This window comes from Thermobia domestica, chromosome 1, assembly GCF_964235325.1.
Source record: "Thermobia domestica chromosome 1, izTheDome1.hap1.1, whole genome shotgun sequence".
Taxonomy (NCBI): domain Eukaryota; kingdom Metazoa; phylum Arthropoda; class Insecta; order Zygentoma; family Lepismatidae; genus Thermobia; species Thermobia domestica.
Genome location: NC_137454.1, coordinates 154,992,490 through 155,013,771, shown reverse-complemented (window position 1 = coordinate 155,013,771; position 21,282 = coordinate 154,992,490). Strand labels below are relative to the sequence as shown.

The window sequence follows — 21,282 nt, the reverse complement described above, 5'->3', positions numbered from 1 at the left end:
TTCTTTTCTCCATAAAGAAATAACCATTTCCATTATCTTCCGAGAATGACAAATTTAGCAAGATAATATTTGTGTACAGCTCATACGAGTGTCTCCAGTGAGCGAGTTTTCAGCTGTGATAGCAGCGTAGTAGCAAATTACAGAACATGTTTTGCCGTTGATCATGCTGAACAAATAATATTTTTATCTATGATAAAAAGCCAATTGTCCCAAAAGTATTTTAACACACTGTTGAATGTATCTTAATTAAGTATGCTTACTGACGCGAGTTTTCAGCTGTGATAGCAGCGTAGTAGCAAATTACAGAACATGTTTTGCCGTTGATCATGCTGAACAAATAATATTTTTATCTATGATAAAAAGCCAATTGTCCCAAAAGTATTTTAACACACTGTTGAATGTATCTTAATTAAGTATGCTTACTGACTTTTACATTTAATTGATTTAATATACAAGATGATAAATTAATCAACAAAAGTATCTATTTTGCTTATGTTTTAAGATCATCATGCAGTTAATTTAAGCTGTTGAACAGAAGTATAGTTATTAGCGTCCTTATTATTAGGTAGAAGCATCTATATATGATTGAAGCGAGCGCAGCAAACTTCTGCCTATTCAACTCAATCGACATTGAGTGTCTGTCCGTCTATCTACCTGTTTAATGAAACTCTCATAAAATTTATCCGTTTCGTACGAAACTTTGCATGTATCTTCTCCTAACGTGCAAAAATAACCCTATTCTTTGAAGTTGAAATCCATCTACAATAAGAGGGTAAAAGAAACCCATTCCGTTTTAAAGTTTCGTATATTATACACAGCGCGATAAAACCATTTTTCAGTATAACCTGTGTAAAATTGTTCGATTTAGATATAATCTAGTATATATTTTCTTTTTACCCGATTACGTCCATTGCTTGTGGTTGAAATTGGCCACGGATAAGCAGGTAAATGGGACAACTTCCCACGAACTTCTAAGTTTCTTGATTTAAATTATATATGAAAGAATTAAATCGGTACCTATATTGTTGATGAAGCAGTTTCGGAGGAAAAGCCTCTTCTTTGGTGAAATAACCATTTTCATCATCTTCTGAGAATACCAAAATTAGCAAGATAATATTTGTGTCCAGCTCATACAGTAATTTTTTTCGATATGCCAAAATTATTCAAATTTAAATATGAAGAATATTTTCTTTATGGTTTCCCAATCATCCACACTTCTTGAGGTTGAAATCTGTCAAATAGGAAGGAGGTAATTTTTCTCCTCTCCGATCTAAGGATTTCATGATCATTTTCGTAAAAAAGAAATATGGCATTACTGATTAAACATGGCGCGTACTTTTATTAACGTTTATGAATCATATCCGAAGCATAGAATTAAAATTAACCGAAAATGAGAAAGAGTAAATTCAAATTCTCTTTCTCCCACGTTAAAAACATACCGCCATGACTTATGAAAATTATTCTCTGTATATGTTCTTCGAGTATTTCTCACAATCTTCACTGCCTGAGGTTCAAGTGAGTTAATTGTGTGGGAGTGAATTTACCCCTGATTTGATTTACGTTGTTCTATTATGCTACAGTGTCTATAGCACTGTAGATGAGATCGAGAGGTTTCCATGTTCCTTGCTATTACATCCTCTGGCAGGTCGAGAAGCGTACCTTGAAACTTTTGCTTGATTCCACTTTTGCCAGGGAGTATGATAATCTTCCCTTCCATTTTGCCATTTTGTTCATTGGTTTTTGTGTTCTACGCATTTTATAAATGACACTTTTATCTGATAACTGTCCAATATGTAATTTATCAGTATATGGAAGACAAAAGATAGTAAGACGTACCCGTGTTTGTGCAGGAAGTCATTCAACTTGTTGTGAACAACTTTACAATGATGAAAATAATGTTCAATTAAATAAGCGTAATAATAATAATAATAATAATAATAATAATAATAATAATAATAATAATATGTAAATGGTATGAACTTTTATTCTGCCTTGATATATCCAAGTAAAACTGGAGCTTATTCATTGATTTTCAAAATAAGTGCAAAATAATATTTACTTAATGATTTAAATTACATTTTGATTACCATGTAAAGATCCCTAACTCAATATAAATCTCGCCTGTCTCCACATTCTTTTTGACAACAAGTTATGTTGAATTGCGGTTGGTAGATTTCTGATAATGTTTGAAGTTAATCCAATGTTAGTTCAGGAAATTAAAATTCCTTCTTTCTCTACGTATTTGTATTAAAGTGGATCTTCTCAATTCTTCTGGATTAATTGGGCTCAAGTGCATCCAAGGAAGTGGCTTAGAGACAAAAAGTGATCATTTGTTTGATAAATTCTTCCTCAATTCCTTCCGCTGCTCTTGACAGAGAAACTTAATTAAACGTGAATTATTGTCTGAAATTGCATTTCGAATATTTTTATCCCTTCCATTCAAAATAACGTCCGTCTGACTCACACAACTAATGTAGATACGGAAGAGTAACAGATTATGAACTTCATGAAGTAAGATTCGGGAAGCAGAAGATGTCTCCACATGAAAATTAACTTTAATCTTCCGAAAATGCAGTTTCCAAATCTTGATAATAACCAAACTCAAATTCTAAATGCAGTATCGTTTATTCGCATCGTTGTCGACACTGTCATTAATATATACTATGCGTTACATAAGGCTTAATAATAACTACAACCAGCTGGAAATACTTATACTGCCCATATAACAGTTTCCATCAATCATTCTTTCATAGCATTTAAAGAATAAAAATATTTGATAATAATCCTCATTAATATTTAATCATATTGTCCATAATGTGAAACAGATCGACCCCTATATCTATATTTTATTTTACTTTAATATCGACGAATACCTTACTAATCATATCAGACATACAATACATTTCTTAGTATTTCGTTGGCCGGTCGTAGGTATGACTAATTAACGCTGATCACGATGGTAGTATGGTATGGTAGAATTAGGCTTATTACAATGCTTGGAAGATACCACAACGGAGCATTAATTTATAAATTTAGAAGTAGCTGACATCAATTCAATTGCTCAAGGTTAGGCCTGATTATTTTGCAGACTCATAATTTTTTACTATTTATTTCACCTCAACAACAAACAACAAGATTAGGATTAAAGAAAAGAGTGTTGTAAATTATTTAACCTTGATCGTACATAACTTCTATTAGAATAGCCAGCTTTGGTTTGTTTTTACATTCAAATATTCATTTTAGTCATATTTTTATATCTTCCTTTTCCGATCTATATATTTATGTGTCATTTTTAACTATATATTTTGAAGAGGAAGACGAGGAAAAAATGCTTCGGTACATGCAAGATTTCAGATAAACATTTTCATGCTCAGTTATTCTTAATAATTTGTCACAAAAAAAAAAAAAAAAACAGATAACTTATGAACAAATTAAAATCAACATACACTGGATAAAATGAATAAAATCTGGCATAATTTAACCTACAAAATAAGATTTCAGAATAATAACAAAGATTAAATTGTTTACAAAGAGATATTTATATGGTGATGTTCTAGAAGTTGACAAAATGCAAGCAATGAAAGCAAGTGTCTAATATTACAAGGATATCACATGAAAAGTAACTGTTATAGATTCAATACAAGTTTTTGTGTAGTTGTAAAATACAATTCTCCTGGTTCAGTGTGGCTCAAGTGCAGGTAATCTTTGATGAAAATAATGGCAAGTACAGAAAATGATCATTAATTTCTCTGGGATTCTGCGTAAATTTATTTCCGATATATAAGTTGTATTAATTCTTCTGACATAATCCTACATAATAAAAATCCTTTTAGGAGTCTTGTGCAACTGGGTTATGGATTTATGATTTTTTTTTTAATTTAATGTCCCACGATTATGCTCCAAGGCTAAATGAGATGGTGATGATGCTAATGAATGAAATGGTGGAATGAAGGAAGTGGGAAAACATCGAGAAAACCAACGCACACGGTGTTTGTCGATTGTGCGAGATGCGAGGATAACTGAAGAAGACATCACAGTATTTTGAAATAGTTCAAAGAATCATGGGATACTACATCGTAGGTATTCTGTCATTATAGCCAGGTCACTTGCTTCAACTGAGAAGCTCCCATGCATCATCAACTTTAGATACCATGTTAACTGTAGATCCACGTCTTATATAACCTCACTGCTAAGCGGGACGCTAAACTTAAAATCAAATCAATTCAAAATTTTCGTAAGTCTTTATTCAAGAATCCCCAAAATAGTCTCTTCCTTTGTAGTTTAGTAGTTTCTTCCGTCAGTTTAATTCTTGCTTTCATTACACGTTCGCACTTAATGTCATTAAATATGAATATATAATTCAACTCTAAAATAGATTTAAGTAACCCTACAGGCTGTAAAATACCATGGCAGGAGCGAAAGAATTTTCTAAATTAATTTTCCAGTAATAATAATAATAATAATAATAATAATAATAATAATAATAATAATAATAATAATAATAATAATAATAATAATAATATACTATCACGTTAATTAAGACTCTATTATGTGTGATTTTTAAAGTCTTTATGTGTGACTAGCAGCGTTCACCCCGCTTCGCTGCGGTCACCCCGGAACGCAATAAACTTTGTTACTTAGATAATTTTTACTTTTTCGCTTTCAAGTGATATGATAAAAACCATAGAAGATTGCAGTAAATGTTAACATTATAGCGCCTGTCATTTATGTTAACCCGCCCCGCTTCGCTGCGGTCACCCCAACCCGCCCCGCTTCGCTGCGGTCATCCCGGAACGCAATAAACTTTGTTACTTAGATAATTTTTACTTTTTCGCTTTCAAGTGATTTATAGCGCCTGTCAGTTATGTTAACCCGCCGAGTCACAGGGTCATGCGGGTTGCATATAAATACGTTTATTTTTATACCTATGATGAACTAATAACAAAGGATTTGTACGTATGGACACCTGAATGGTCAATTATCTCAAGACACTGGTAATTGAAAATTAAAGTGATATGATAAAAACCATCTAGGGTCCACATCCTAACAACCCCCCAAAAATGAAAGAAATCGGTTCAGCCGTATTAGTGTGATGAGCGGACAAAGGATTTTTTTTACGTATTGACACCTGATTGGTCAATTATCTCAAGACACTGGTAATTGAAAATTAAAGTGATATGATAAAAACCATCTAGGGTCCAAATCCTAACAACCCCCCAAAAATGAAAGAAATCGGTTCAGCCGTATTAGCGTGATGAGCGGACAAAGGATTTTGTGCGTTCTCTTTTATATATATAGATTTATAGTCTTCATTAAAAAAAATATTGTACAAATCACACATTTTAAAATAAAATAATTTGAAAATCATTAAAATTGAAAGTTCAAGATAATCTTTAAGTTTAACAACCCAATTTACGTAACGAACTAACGAAGATGGCAGTAAAGACGTAAGTTAAAAATACTAGGAAAATTAGTGGAATGAAAGAAGGCGAGGAAATGGATTAGGATTACGTATTATATTTTTGGGCTTTCGGCATCTATGGCCATTTTAGCCGTCATGTATGACGGAGGATGTCCTTTGGTGATTATACTAGCCGGGGAAGTGAAGAAGAAAGGGAATAAGCTGAAATTTTCATGTTTAGTACTATCCCGGTATATGCCTGATGTGAATAAGGAAAACCCAGGAAAAACCCCATTCATAAGTAAAGGGTTCAAATGGATGAATCGAGTTGTGGGATGAGAACATAGTGCGCCTGATAGAGGATGTAAAAATATATATATGTGCAAAATTATAGCGGCTGAGCGCCATAAGAAACGGAGGGGGAGAGGGTCAAATTTCGTGGTTATTGAAATACATCAAATAAACTGTTGAATCGTAAAAATAATGAAAGATGTACAATGTAAACGGTGGTAATTTCACATATTGGCAAAATAAGAATACGCAGAGTAGATCACGAACTTCCGTCTCCATCTTGAAATCCGCCACTTTGAAATCTGTGATTTTTTTTAAATGGAAAGGTAGTGATGTGATATATCAATTAGGGCCAGCATGTTCTCAAAACGTCAACTGTAAATTTTAGTGATCGCTTTTTGTAATTATTTGGAAGATTTAGGATCATCTTTATCGTTATTTACAAAAATCTAGGGGACTAATACCGTATGTTGAAAGTTTGGATTATCAAGAAAACACGTTTTAAGTTAAACGTATCTACAAGCCAAGAAAACTAACAGTGAAATTTGATATCCAACAGTAAAATTTAATAATAATAATAATAATAATAATAATAATAATAATAATAATAATAATAATAATAATAATAATAATAATATATAACTTGGATATCATTATGAATATTAATTATATTTCATTGTAAATGTATGAATGTTACATTTAACATATAATTCTCTGTATATATACACACACCCACACCTATATATATATATATATATGTATAGGATGTCCAAGAATTCTTTCCCCTAATTACAAACATTCATAAGGCATAAAGTAAGACGCATAGACAAAATATATTTTATCTTAAATTGCATGTAACATATTAAAGTTTTTGTGTACACAATTAATACATTTCTACGTGCGAACCTTTATTTGCCCGATGGCTATCCAGTCGATATTCCAATTTCACCCACTGGTCAGCATTACTTGAGGGATGGATGTTAAAGACATTATAACTTCAGTAATTCTGCTTCGTAATGCTGCAATGTCGTTCATTGGTATTTGGTAATCCTGGTCCTTGACATAACCCCAAAGGAGGAAATCCAGCGGTATTATGTCCGGTTATCGTAGAAGCCAACTCATGGGATCATCCCGTCCGATCAATCTTTCCGGAAATGTTGCATCCAAATAGGCACGGACATCTAACTCCCAACGAGGTGACGCACCATCATGTTAGAAAATTAAGTCCGGAATATCCTGAATCTGTGGCACAACAAATAACTGCAACACATCAAGATAGGTATTGGCTGTGATCGTCTTTTCACTGAAGAAAAGCGGTCCTATGATTTTACTCGTATTGTGCATAAGACCGCACCACACATTCAGCTAACGGCTGTCTCTGACGGTCTCGAACCCCAAGATCCTAGAATTGTGTCGGTTGACAACATAGTTCATGTGAAATGTGGCCTCATCTGAGAAAAGGACGCGCTTCAGATAGTAAACATATTCCTCAATCTCAGACAGTATGGCAACAGCAAAGCCATAACGAACACTGTAATCCGTTGGTTGAAGAGATTGCACGATTTGGACTTTGTATGCACGGAAAAGATGTTTATGTGGATGCGGTGCACTGATGCCTTAGGAATCTGCAACTCTCGTAAGGCTCTAGAGACTGACTTCTTGGGACTTCTCACGAAAGTGTCTCTTAAGTAAGTATGTGTACACATAAACTTGAATATGTTACATGCAATTCAAGATTCAAAAAAAGTATTTGACAATGTCCAGTGGGGTATTTAGGGGGTGGCTATCGGGCTCAAGCCTCCGAAATAAATTTGTTATATGCAAAATTTCATTAAAATTTGTCGGCACTTAAAAGGAAATATATAAGTATTTATTCACTTGTTGTAATTGGGCGCATTTCTGTGATACAGTAGAAAGGCAAATTCAGTTAAAGAAGATACACCCTATACCAAACAGAAACCTAACATCGGGATTTCCCATACAGTTTATGGTATGTGGTCAAAGAAGGTTTTTAAAAATACCATCATCTCCTTCGATGCATTTTGCAGTACAAGTCCTTATACGTCTTGTTGTCCGACTGATGTCTTCTGTGCTTTTTGATGGTAATAAATGCCTGGATGATGATGTGTATTAGTTCGTCTCTTGAGTTAAATCTTTGCCTGTGTACGATGTCCTTCAATTATCCCCACAAGCAAAAATCCATAGGTGTTAGGTCGGGTAAACGAGGTGGCCAGTTAACTGGTCCTTTCCGATGATCCAGGCGATTTAGAATTTTTTTTATCAATATACGGACGTACAAATTGCGTAAGGTGAGATGGTGGTCCGTCATGCTGGTGTATTAACAACAACCTGGTCTGAAGAGGGATATCCTCTAGCAGTCCTCGTAAGTCATCGCGTAGGAAGCGCAAGTAAGCTTCACCGGTCAAACGCTGATGCAGGAAAAAAGATCAATATTATTATTATCAATAATCCCAGCCCACATATTTACCGCAAATCGTTCTTGATAATTTCTTACTGTCGATGCCCTAGGACTTTTGTCACTCCAACGATATATGTTGCAGGTGTTATTAATCTCGTTCCGGGTGAAAAGGCCCCATCAGTAAACAGAATGAATGGCAAATCATTAGGATACTACACTCACGAAACGCAACACATTTTAATTATAAACTATTATTAAATATCATTATTGAAATCAGTAGCGTAAGTAAGGATGCATGGTCCTCCCGCGGAAATGTCAAAAGGGGCCCCCCTCAATTCAACGTTCATAAAGACATGTAATTTATAGAGAAACAGAAAAAAAAATGCTTTGACCTTGGATGTTCCATCTAGTCGCTCACTATTTGATCCTATTATACAAAAATTGCATATTATTATTATTATTATTATTATTATTATTATTATTATTATTATTATTATTATTATTATTATTATTATTATTATTATTATTATTATTATTATTATATTGTGATGGTGATGCCCGGCTTGATTTTGTTCTCATTGCTACCAAGTAAAAAGTAAACTTTAATTCACTCTCAGATGGAGCTTTTTTCGTGGCTTTTTTGTCTAAGGAATTTTGGTCTTTTAAAAATATTTCGATTTTAGTGCAATGAAAATGGTACGTCCCAGCTTGGTTTTCCTATTATAATACGAGAATATTTATTTAGTTATTGAATTCTGAAAAGAGAACCCTGAAAGCGTCTAAGAATTAAAGAAAATTTGTCATTCGATAGAACAGAGAAAGTGCAAATTGGTGGACGCAGTGGCTTTTCTAGTAGCAATGAATTCTTTATGGAGCTGTCAGATAAACGTCCAACAACAATGTTTTAATAAAACTTTAATCATGTTGGCGATTACTGTTCTTAAAATGTAGTAAATGGAACCAAAATGTTATTTAAAATTTATGAATGAACTAGCACTTCGTTACAGCTATTTATGACATTTATTAAGGCCGCTAAAATTCGAGGGTTGAAGAACTTTTTCATTATTCACGAGTTTCTTATTTCAAACATGTATCCCTGTATCAGTAAAGAAAGAAGGAAATTATATTAATAATGATTTTAAACTAAAACCATAGCTGAAATAAGCATGTGTACTGAAGTTTCTGAAGCTCCGGATAAAATGCTTTCCGAGCAGAGATCGAGGTGTAACCAAGATTGTATACCGAAAAACAAAGTTTTGTATCTGTTTAATCGTTTCTATAAATACTACTTTTTTCTCGCCTGCTAGATTGAATTTAGACCAAGGGTAAAGTGAGTGGGAACGCGGGAGGATGTCGTGCCCTGACTTCCAGAAAATATCTAAGGGTCTACCAGTTCCTAAAAAAAAATTACAATGAGCAGATAGGCACGAAAGACGACGTGACGTCATGCGTCCCCCTACCTTTTCAGCTCCACTTTTACCCCTGATTTAGACAACCAGCAAAATACATAAGTATGTGCATGAATTTCCAGCGGTATCTTTGAGCAACTTCATTAAACTTTCTGAGAAGACGGGGTAAGGATTACATAGCTTCACACCTAGCTTCCCGATAAAGTGAGTTAATATTTAATTTGTCATCGCTGCCAACAAGATACACGTTCGACATTACTTGCTATTCCATTTGAACCTTGGGAAGTCTGCTGCGAAGCCAAAAGAACGATCAACGAAGCCAATGGTAAGAACAGCATTGGTGCAAGTACGGTGAGAGAAAGATTTGCCAATTTCAAGGAGGGAAATTGAAAGACAAGCGAAGAAGTGGAAGATTTCAAGAATTCAAAAATGACGATCTGGAAACGCTACTCAAAGACCTGTGTTAAACCAAAGAATTGGAAAAGCTGGGAATCTACATTAGACTATCACTAGACCTCTGTGCGCGCTTGGTAAGATCCAGAAAGCAGGTAAATTGATTCCACATGGGCTTACAGAACGAAGTATAGCTACGGTAGTCTCTGAACATTTGTGTGTCACTTCATGCTAGCCATATAACTAAGTTTTTTTTATATGGAAAATTGTAACGAGAGACGAAAGACGAGTTTATTACGACAACCCAAAATATCAAAAATCGGGGTAAATCCTAGACCGCCGTTAACTTCCAATGCTGAAACGAATATCCATGACAAAAAAGTTTTGTTGTGAATCTGATGGAATATGAAGGGCGTGCTCTATCACGAATTCCTAAAGTCTGGTGAAACAATCAAGGCCGAACGTTTCAAACCAAATTGCTCCATTTAAGTGAAAAAAAATCGAGGAGAAACAACCTTTTACTACCCAAGGAATGCAAGACGTCATACTGTTGCATGACAATGCTCTTCCACATGTTACTTTTTCAACAACGAGAAAAAAATCTTCAACCTGAGTTGAGAAATTCTTCTATATGTGACATATTTACCTAATCTCGCTCCTTCAGATTAAATTTGTTTCGGCTCCTATAGCTAGCCAGCGCTTTGGGAACATTTATAATATCAAGAAGTGCATCAACAACTTCATAACCACTAAGTCACAGTCTTTCTTTGAGCAGGGAAATTGCAAGCTATCTGACTTATGGGTTAAAGTAATGGAGAGTAAAGGAAATTATTTTGATGATTAGGATTGTAATTCGTTGCTTAGAAATGTAGTTTATATTCTGTCAAAAGAATGCTGGAAACTTATGCAAACGCCTAATATAAGATGTATAACTTCTAGGGTTGGCCAGAACCGGTTCCTGGTGCAACCGGTTTTCGGATATGAACGGATCCGGTTCCGGATCCGGTTTTTCGGATCCAGGCCTAGAACCGGTTTTGGAACCGGTTCTGAAAACCGGATCCCCAAGAACCACGGAACTTTGTGGCTATCCCTACGCTAAACCCGAGCTGCTGGCAGGCTGTGAACAGTGTGCTAGATGAAATGGTGGAAGCGACAGGCAGGCGCCCAGACGGCGGCCGCTTGTCTCATTTGGCTAAACAAACTGGGTAACTGGCAAATTCATTGGCTAAACAGGCAAACTGGCAAACTCATTTGGCTAAACACCCACTGGTGGTACAAAAATTTTTTTCTGGGAACACAAGCGGGTCTGGGAGGGGAGGGCACTAGCGCATGGTCCTCTTTGCAGTGTTTTGAAGATGAACTTTGTGCCTCCTTTACGGGTCTTTGGGGGTTTCGGATCCAGGTCTGGAACAGGTTCCTAAGATCCGGTTCTGGAACCGGGTTTTCAGATCCAGATCTGGAACCGGTTCCTAAGATTCAGTCTGGAACCGGGTTTTCGGATCCAGGTCTGGAACCGGTTCCTCGGATCCGGTTTCTGGAGCCGGTTCTAAAAACCGGATCTCCGATAACCAGTTCCTCGCGGAAGCGGTTCCGCTGGATCCGGAACTTTGTGGCCATTCCTAATAACTTCCAAGTACTTGATAAGATGGATAGGCAAGCGAAGAGACATTTGGAATACGGTGGTTGAATAGCGTACACTTACAAGGTATCTTGTTCTGGTGTCACATGAAATGTGGAACGAGACTATGGTCAATCGATGTGTGTTAGTGACCAAGAAAATCCATAGGAAAAACCCTCGATCGCAACCGTTCCATGCTTATGGGGGGTAAGAATAGGGGCACTGGCAAGAAAAGACTGTGGATAATGAGACAAAACATAGAGCAAGTTCGGTGAAAATATGCATAGAAGCACAGTTAAACATATACTTTAACGTGATATTACATTCGACAATACTCTACTAAATGAGGGCAGAGGCGTAGCACGTAACGACAGGGAAGGGGGCGGGTAAGCTCAAGTAAAAATGGTGATATAAATGAGGAAAGCCGAGAAGCAAGACGTCAGGAGAATGGTACAGTAATAATACATAATTAAATAATCAGTCTACACGACATCGTGAAGCAAAAATGGAAGAAAGAGAGCTATGAAAGGGATTGTCCGTAGGGTCCTTAACGTCCGATATATATAGACTGTTGTATACATGTAGCCATTCATTTTTATATGTTTGTCGAACGTCCCCTAAACATTGCTAGGATTCTCCCTCCCCCCCTTAAAGTCCTGACTTGCTACGTACTTGGTTGGAAGTATACGTCGAACATGAATAAGAATGATCGAGAAGTTTGACTAAAAATGTAAAGTACAAAGAAATCTAGTGCAACATAATGGATTGCCCACGATAGATAGTTGTGGAAAAGTATTGGAGAGACCTTCATCCAGCAATGGATCGACAACGGTTAATCATGATGATGATGAGGATGATGACATAAAAGTAGAACAACAATATACGCCCACTATAAAGCACCAAAGAAGCACAATATACTGCAGATATATAACACAACTTTGCACATGTATATCTGTGATAAGTCTAATAAGAAAGTATCGTTTCTAGACTGACTATCGTTTGTGATTCATTATGTTTGTATGACTTAATTGATTAGTTGTTGGAGATTTGATGCTACAGTGGCAAGAACGATGGACCGCATATGAATGCTGACAGTGGGGGGGGGGGAAAGGCAGAGAAAGTCCAATACACCACTATCCATTGAAAAATCAGTTCAGGAAGGTGGGGGCCGTTGCCCCCTTGCCTTTCTACTCTCTACCCATGTATTTGACCATGCCCATCATATATTACTATGCTATTCACCTCAATTCCGGCTTGTATGTGTTCATACAATCTATGGAACTTTCCCCTACGCTATACTTCACGCTTACCAGCCCTCCTCCTCTGTCCTTACGTTCTATGCCTCTGCCCTCACTTGTCAGAGTATTGTCGAATGTACTATCACATTTAGTATGTTTAACTGTGCTTCTACGCGTATTTACATCGAATTCGCTCCATATTTCGTCTCATTATCCACAACGTGTTGTGATACCAGTGCCTCTACTCCCTCCCCATAAGTAGTCTACGGAACGGTTGTGATCAAGAGTTTTTCCCGCCTATGGATTTTCTTGTTCACTAACACAAATCGATTGACCATAGTCTCGTTCCACATTTTGTGTGACACCAGAACAAGGTCCCTTGTTAGTAGCAAAACTGATGTCAGTTTAAAAATCAATCAAGACAACCTGCTGTGAACAGAAGATAGGATTGACTAGATGTTGTAAATGCATTTTCTTAATTGTATGATCCACTACAAGGAAACAAAAGTAATCCTTAAACAAGAAAATTTCAGTTAAAAAAGAACTCGATCCCATTTATTGTTCCAGTCTCTATACAAAGTGTTCGCCGTTAATTAAATGACTTTCTAACCTGATAATATTAGAAGTCTACAGAACAAAATTGAAAAATGAAATGAAATCTTTGAGTTTTACGTCCCACAGTTATGCCGGTTAGGCTAAAGGGGACGGTAATTATGAGAAATGAATAACATGGTGGAATGAAGGAAGTGGGAGGAAACGGGAGAACCCCGAGAAAACCCACGCACACGGTGTTTGTCCACCACAAAGTTCACTTGGCGGGATCAGGGTTTGAACCCAGGACCCCATGCACCAGAGGTGAATGCTCTACCACTGAGCCACCGCTGCCCCGCAGAACACAATTGAGGAAAACGTATGTAATAATATCAAACCTGAAAAGTGGATTTTAACATCCTATCATCGTAAGGTTAATCTTCGAAACTTAAATGGGCCCTCTTTGGTCCTGGGTCCCCCACGTTGCGGGCTCGTTAATTAGGCCACTGATTGAAATAAACAGTCGCAAAGCCCAAGCAACATTGCTTTTATAGGCATACAGTTACATTATAATTATTCTTTCAATTACTGTTCATGCCAACAACATGAATCTTTAAGAAACATCCTTGACTCAATATGTAATATCTAGCTATCCAGTTTTTTCTCTTGCTCTAATGACAGTGTTTCCACTCAATAACAGGAGATAATTGTAAAAACGTGGGGATTTTAGAGGGAAATTTTTAAATTTTCCTTGTTATTTCTCTCCTTTAGACATAGTTGTAATAATCTGTACATCGTCGGAAAATTTACTTCACTACCTTTCGAATGAGACACAATTTGTGTCTTTACACCAACTACAGGGTGTGCTATACGCAATTAACTGAAACTCTTCAGGTTTCTGGAGCTAAAAAGGTATCCCCCTATTTCAGAAACAAGGAGAAATAGACTACATGTTCATATAAACATTTTGTATTAGAATAAATTCTTCTAGCACGTGGAAAATATCTGCATTTTCTCACCAGACAACCTGTATATACCTGCCGGACACCTCAGTTATAAGTACCCTGTTACATTTTTCTATGGCAAAAGGAAAAATGAAGCATGGTATAATTGAGTTCATTTTTTGTTGCAGTTACAAGAACGGCATCTGCTAGTTACGCGGGCTCTAGTTACATTAAAGCATATTTTCCAAGTGCAAGAAATTAAAGACTAACGAAATTACGAAGGAAAGGAATTTGATGCTTTATTATAAACAAAATAACTGTTCGGAATCTGACTTCTGGGTGCTATGTGGAATAAATTAAGAGAAATATTAATTGACGATTGCAAATGAATATCTAAGTAACAAGGTCATAGCTACCCAATTGTTATATATGAAATCCACAATCTTAGTTCTCAATCTATCCTTTCACATTAACTCACAGTTTTATGTTTTCCATATCGCTACAGGCACGTAGCCAAGGGGAAGTCCGGGGGGTCCGGACCCCCCTTCGAGACCAGAAATGAAAAAATTAAAGAAGGATGAAACAAAATGAAATGAGAAAAAGAAGGATCAGCGTTAAAAATAAAATTTATAGGAAGCTTTTGGTTACCCTTTCTTATGAAGAAATTTGTATTACCGGTACTTGCAATACATGGTGACAAGGTGAGAGAAATATCCTGGAAGAGTCAGGGAATTTGAAATTTCTAGAAAAGTTACGGAATTTTCAGAATTTCTGCTACTAGTCAGGGAGATTTCAAGCTTCCGAAAGCATAGTGCCGTTGTGTAACAGCATGAACAATTTTAATCATAATTTTTCGTCATCGCATCCTTGCAGTATCAAACATGTTATTTCGAAAATAATTTGCTACTGCTCCTTTAACCTGTCATTTGGAACAGACACTAGTTAACGGAACAATAAAAACAAAAAATTGTGTGAAAAGAAAGTTCTGTTAACATTTGATTCAACAGACAAAGGAACTCAGATATTGTAAAATATTTTACAATACATTATTGAGTATGTACTTTTTATAATAGTTGAGGTCATAAAGAAAGGAAAATTGTTATATTTGAATAAACAGACGAAGGACGTAAATATTATTTGATCTTTTTAATACGCTTTGTTTTATTTTACTCGAGATTTCTTCATAGTTCGTTATTAAAATACTTACCAACATGTCCTCATTTTATTGCCCTAACAAACCAATATATGTTGATAGCAGTGACGAATTTAGGATTTTGTTTCGAGGGGCTATGCACAACATGTAAAAAGCATTTATATTTTTCCTTTTGGGTGCCGATAAATTTTAATGAAGTTTTTATATAACAAATTTATTTCGGGAGGGACTTGAGCCCTATAGCCATCCCCCTAAATACGCCACTGGTTGACAGTAAAGTACTTTAGAATGATCGAGCTCCTAAGCCTTCAGTATTTCATGTCCCCCCCCCCCCGTTACGAAATCCTGATTAAACGAACCAATATATGTTCCAGCAAAATAGTTTAGAATGATCAAGACCCTGGTGTGATGACCACAGTATTTCATGTCACGGACCCCCCCCCTCACGAAATCCTGGCTACGTGCCTGATCGCTATCGTGTCGAACCTAAGCAGGAAAGATTCTGGCAAGCATACTTCTAACAGTGGGCCTACATAAGTATAACCACCTTTGGGCAGAACACGCGAAACGAAATTGATAACTATGTTAAATAGGTTTCTAGCAGCAACTGAAACAGAGGTCACAGAAAGGCTAACAATTTTGATAGCCAAGATCTCAAAATTCCTACATTCTGAAATCGTGGACCAATATTCCGAAATTCCACGATTCGAAAATTCCGGCCCAAAGTTCCCATATTCTTGCAATTTACGATCTTGGGAAATTTAAGGCTTAAGTTCCGAGATTCCGGATTCGTGGTGAAGTTCCGAGACTCCATAATTCCAAATTCTTGGAAATTACTTTCAAAAATACTGGTTTCACAATTCTGACCTAAATTCGGAGGATCCAGAATTAGAAAATTCCGAACCAGTGTCAAGTTTGCAAAATGACAAATATTAATTCCGATTCGGAATGAAGATATGTATTCCGATCAAAGGTATTCCAAAATATCCCGACCACTGAGATACTCTTCCCATAGGTCTACAAAACAGATAATGTTTACTTAAGTAAGACTACTTACTTTCTTTAACGAATTTCACTTTCTAGTTACAAGTTCTGGTGGAATAGTTTCTCATTGCGCAGTAACATACAGTTTGATTTTATTTTTCTTCATAAGAATTGTTCCACATTTAACATCATATAAGACATTTCGAGCATAAGAATAGCAACAATGAACCCACCACTTATTTATTCTCCGAATGTTTGTAAACAAACTTACGTTGCTAAGAGATTTCTCAGTGTTGCCAGCAAACTCCTGAATTATTGATCATCCCTTCAGGGTGATGGTCTTATTCCGTACCAGTCATCGCAATAATTGCGGAGCCTAAAGCAACATAAAACTTGCATAAATCAATTACACGTATAACTATTATCCTTTGATTTTGTGTTGCGTTGACGCAAAATTAGCAATAATCGACATAGCAGTTACATATCGTAACAATGATATTTTGCACAGGAGTCATGGCCACTTGCTTCTGAAAATTGAAAGAACTTTTAAGAAGCCCTTGTTATAATAATATTTGTATTGCCTTCTGAGCCGTTTTGGCCCACTCTCATTGTCATCTCATCAAACTCTTTAGTACACTCTCTCTTCCCCCCCCCCTTTATTTTATTTCTGTTGTGGATGAGCTCGTTCCCCGATTCTTTTGTTCCATTTTTACCTGTTTCGGCGAATTTTCAAAGAACACAAGTTTTATGTGTTTTAACTCGATATTGTCATGTGATATATATCACTGAAAGTGTATTACATTAGAAATTTGTTTTGAGTTATAGGGTAGAAGGGGGGAATTCGGAGGTATGTTTTTTCAATCTTTTTTCCTCACAGGTTATAGGTGTTTTTCTAGTTTTTAAGAACTGATTATATGTTGCAGGTTCTTAAGAAAAAAAATATACCTTTGTTTACACAAAATAAGGAATAACTAAAGATATTTGAATGACTTTTCAAGCCGTCCAGTTATTATTTATACCATAATATATTGTCCTGTGAACTTAATTCAAAATGTATCACATACGAAAAAAATATATAAGCGGTCAAAACTTTGGCCCAAAACGTAAAAAATTCGAAAAACCAATAGAACAGGCCCTGATATTCAAACAAACATAGGAGAAGGTAATAAGACTAACGCTAAATAACCATAAACTATTACAATAGAACATGTGTTGGAACTCTGGATTGAAATGAAATTAAATTTTGGAGTTTTACGTCCCACAGTTATACCGGCTAAGCTAAAGGAGACGGCGATGATGAGAAATGAATGAAATGGCGGAATAAAGAAAGTGGGAGGAAACGGGAGATCACCGAGAAAAACCACGCACACGGAGTTTGTCCACCACAAAGTTTACTTGGCGGGGGCAGTGTTTGAACCCGGGACCCCATGCACCACAGCTGAACGCTCTACCACTGAGCCACCGCGGCCCCTAACTCTGGATTGATAAATAGGTCCTATTTACAGCATCAGCACTATTGGCATACGCAATGGCCACTGGAGACCTAAGTTCAATAAAATAGCTTAATAAACACAATGCACAATGAAGCAAAAGTGTACACCACAAAAGACAAAGATAACACAACAAGGCATTCCGCCCATTTACCCCCACATCATGCACCCAATACCCCTGGGGGTAATTGGAAGGTACAAATTTTAGCAAAATTTTAACTGCCTCACAATGAGGATTCAAGATTGTTGCTCTTCACGGCGCCATCCTTATGATGTTTTTAAGTAGCAGTAAAAAATCCGGATCAAAACGTTAACAGATGCGCGATTTATTGTAACTCAAACCAAAAAATACACAAACCTGAAACTCGGTTTCAAATATGTCATTACACCGTCTCAAAATTCATGAAAGTTTTTTTCTTATTAACATCTACCCACCCAACATTTGGGTGTAATTAAATTCCATAAAAATATATAGTGAAATGCAAACTATACATATTTAAAAAGTTTTCCGCCCAACTACCCCCTTCTACCCTATATTTTCTATTTTCTATTGCTACTAAATAATTGCTTATAAGTACGCGCCTTTGGCGTGGGAGACCCGGGTTCAATTCCCGGCGGGAGCTCATGTGGTTCGGATTCCACGTTAATCAGTAGGTCCACGTCTCATATAGCCTCGTTGCTGAAAGGGACGCTAAACTAAAATCAATCAATCAATCAATTGCTTATAAATCTATTATAATTAGGAAAACTCATCATTTTTTATGGCAGTTTTACATGCAATTTACTTGCGCAAGTCTGAGCGAAAGCGAATATATTTGTAAACGTTACTAGCTCGTTTTCAGTTTAATCATATGCTATAGGAAAACAAAATGAATTTACATGCAATACGATATTATAATTTAATATTATGACTTGTTAAAAATTAATAGTGTCTTAATATTTATTCATTTTGGAATTTAAAGTAAATTGTAAGTTATTTTAATTTTAAATTTTATAATAAATCGCTGTTGTTTATTGGTGTTCTATCTTAATTGCATTAGCCTTTTCTAACAAGAAAGCACATAGATACACATTTTTTTTACTCCTTTTACTAAAGAAATAAGAAGTGGTATCTAAAACAAATGTAGTTATATTCCCATTAGAGTCAAAAATAAACTCCTGCAAATAGATAGAATAGGACTACAGGAGTAGATCAACAATGCTAGAAGAAGGGGCTCGTAGACGGAATTGATGGGAAGCAATAACAGTCGAATTAAAGTTTGACTAAAATCAACATCACGTTTGTCAAAATAACACCTCTAAGTTTGGTATTTAAAAAAAAAGTACAAATTGCTATTCCTTAAGTTACAATACACTAAAGAAAAATTAATGTATTTCTCTTGGAAAATCTCTTGGGAAATCAATATCGAGAAAAATCTACAACTTTTTGCTGCACTAGAGAGATAACGTGAGATATGGAACCAATCCTCTGACCCTGAATCCGTATAGAAAATAAGCAGTTTCTTGGTATATTTTACAATTATTACTATAGGAATGAATATTAAGATGGATCTTGCAGAAGTAGTAGAACAAAGTAGAAGCTGGATCCAGTTGGCTAAAGATAGAAGTGGGTCTAGGTCAAAACCCCCCACAGCCAAAACCCCCACACTCAAGAAATGTCAAAACGCCCACACGATTGGTCATAACTCCCACACAAATGGACAAATCTCCCAAACGCACGAACGGTCAAAACTCCCACAGCCAAAACTTCCACACTCAAGAAATGTCAAAACGTCCACACTATCGGTCATAACTCCCACACAAATGGACAAATCTCCCAAACGCACGAACGGTCAAAGCCCCCACACTCAAGAAATGTCAAAACACCCACACAATCGGTCATAACTCCCACACAAATGGACCAAACAGCCACACATAGCAACGGTTATAATCCCCCACATAAATGGACAAAACTCCCACACAAATGGTCAAAACTCCCACATGCAGAAATTGTCACAACTGCCACACAAATGGACAAAAACCCCACACAATCGGACAAATCCCCCACACTCTGATATGATCGTGATTGCACGTCTTTGTTGCGGCTCTTTATGACGCCCACTTTAGTGTTTCTGTCATTAGAAAACAGTGCAAGAAGAATAGTTGCAACATCAGTTTAAGTGGAATAAAAATGTTATTAAAAAGTACAAGGGCAAGACATGCAACCAGGATCATTTCAGAGTGTGGGAGATTTGTCCGACTGTGTGGGGGTTTTGTCCATTTGTGTGGCAGTTGTGACAATTTCTGCATGCGGGAGTTTTGTCCATTTGTGTGGGGGTTTTGTCCATTTATATCGGGATTGTGACCGTTGCTATGTGTGGGAGTTTTGTCCATTTATGTGGGAGTTATAACCGTTGGAGGTTATGACCGATTACCAGTGTTGGGGTTTTGGCTGTGGGAGTTATGATCGTTCGTGCATTTGGGAGATTTGTCCGTTTGTGTGGGAGCTATGACCGATTGTGTGGGCGTTTTGACATTTCTTGAGTATGGGAGTTTTGGCTGTGGGGGTTATGACCATTCGTGTATTTGGGAGATTTGTCCATTTTTGTGGGAGTTATGACCGTTTGTGTGGGCGTTTTGACATTTCTTGAGTGTGGGGGTTTTGACTGTGGGAGTTTTGACCTGTTCCCATAGAAGTCAGTGGAGAGCTTTTCTGAACGCGGCATTGAACCTCCGGGTTGCATAGACTATATAGGTAGCTTGTTAGTTCAGTGGTTCTCAACCTTTTTGATTGACGACACACTTTACTGAACGTCCAGGACATCGCGACACACTTGTTTGATATTTTTATTATACATCGTAATAATAATACATATTACTAGGCGCTTGTGGAACGAGGATGGCGAGGCCCCTGTGATAGATTCAAACCCCATTAAAACATTCGCGAATTCACAGACAAGCAATTTGTGGACTTCATCAAAAACATTCGAGAAGAAAACTACTGCTTTTCATTCAAGATTCACCAAACAAATGTTCTTTTCAATTACGCGAAGAACAAAATGCGGTAATGGATACTTCGAACCAGCAGATAGACATGCTCAGCAGTTCTGGAACACCATCAATTATTCGAACTGTTCTTGTCCAAGGTAGAGCAGGATCAGGAAAAAGTACATTAATATCTGAGATTGTTTCAAAAATTAGTGCAGCCTTTGGTGAAAATTCATACATTCTCGTTGCTCCCACTGGATGTGCTGCTGTAAACATTGCCGGCAGTATTATACATTTAGTATTCCGACTTTTACGTTTAAATGTGTTCAAATCTCTTCAGGATCTGAGATTGAACAGTTTCCAGGAATATATGTTGCCAAAAAGTTCTTGATACTGGACGAATTTTCAGTGGCAGGATGTAAGCTACTATATGCTACTAACTTA

General features: G+C 36.4%; 1 protein-coding gene across 2 annotated transcripts in view; it reads right to left on the bottom strand.

The window, feature by feature from the left end:
* The window catches only part of LOC145690220 (uncharacterized), a 65,128-nt gene extending 48,477 nt beyond the window's left edge, over positions 1-16,651 (bottom strand). The window contains exon 1 of one of the 2 annotated variants that reach the window (XM_081764908.1): positions 16,455-16,651. The gene's annotated coding sequence lies outside the window, so the exon portion shown is untranslated. The remainder of the gene's footprint in view (positions 1-16,454) is intronic. The other variant, XM_081764899.1, reaches the window with a different exon arrangement.
* Positions 16,652-21,282: the final 4,631 nt, after the last annotated feature.